Here is a 1,356-nt window from a genome sequence, read left to right on the forward strand (position 1 = left end):
CCAAGAAACTCATGTTCACGCGCTGGCGGCGAACGCCCGACTACTGCACCTTCACCCCCCTCCTCCGATTCACAGACGGCCCCCGCCACTCGGGGCAGGGGCTCGCCTACGGCGGGGCGGGCCCCGAGACCTCGGTCTGATGATTCAGTCTGATTCTGTCTGCTGGTCGTTCTGTTTCTTCTACTCTGAGTTTGCACGGAAGAGTGGAAGAAGCAGCTCAGACGAAACGGGAGGAAACCGGTAGTTCAAACCGTGAGGTCAGAGGGAAAGTGGCGGAGGACGCCGTCCGCACGGTGCTGCTGCGGCCGGGAGAGCCACGGCTCAGCGTTTTCACGTCAAAACAGACTCTCTGGCCCTTCCCATGAAGTGTACTTTACTGACATCATTATGTGATGATGATGATGATGGGGGAGAAGAAGACACTCACCGTGCTTTAGTCGGCTGCTCTAACTTTTTCTGTGACCAAAGGTTTTTGCTGTCTTTAACTGCTCCCGTCTCTCCGTCTGCCTCCCTCTCTATAGGACTAACTGGTGTTGCCTGTGTGCAAACATGTTGTCCAGAAACACTCCGTAAGACTCTGAGGTCAGATCCCACATCGGTGTAAGGAGGAAGTGTGCTAGACGAGGAAAGCCTGAGTGTTGCTACTTGACTTGGAGTTATTCTCTCCACTTTTTTTGTATTATTTAAAAAACAAAAGAGTAATTTCAGGCTCACAGGCAACACTTCAGCTTTCAAATGTGGTTTGTTTAGAGTATTTAGTAGATGTGTGTGTGCATATTCACCTCTGCAGAATCGCTTTCTGTCTGCTCATACTCATATATATAGATATATATATATAGATATAGATATATATTGATACGTGGCTTCATGCTTCACGGTAGAATCCAGTAGAAATGGCTGTTTCTGATTGCCTTAATGCCACTTTGTACATACGACAGTGTTTCCTCTTACCAAAGAAAGATAAAACAACAACTCATACCGTCACCATGGGTTTTATCTGATGAGACAGAAGCCGCACATTTGAATGTATGAGAAAACCGCTTGAAAAGCTTTTATTTTGAAGTAACTGTGCAGCTCCTTGAAAGCTATCATCTGAAATTGACCCACAAGAAAAAGGATTCTCTTCTTATCCAAGTGCCCACTGCTACTCGATGCCTTAGTTTGTGAGACGAGAACACATACGTACACGTTACCATGGAAATTCTAAGAAGAAGCACAGATGCATTTAAAGAGAGTTTTTAATATACATAAACATTAGAATACTGCAGATTTTATTAGACACATGGCATGGAAATCATTGAAATAATGATTTAGATTTGTAATATTACAGTTGCACATAATTGCTTGATTCTTGTT

Source organism: Lipophrys pholis, assembly GCF_963383615.2.
Source record: "Lipophrys pholis genome assembly, chromosome: 23".
Lineage (NCBI taxonomy): Eukaryota > Metazoa > Chordata > Actinopteri > Blenniiformes > Blenniidae > Lipophrys > Lipophrys pholis.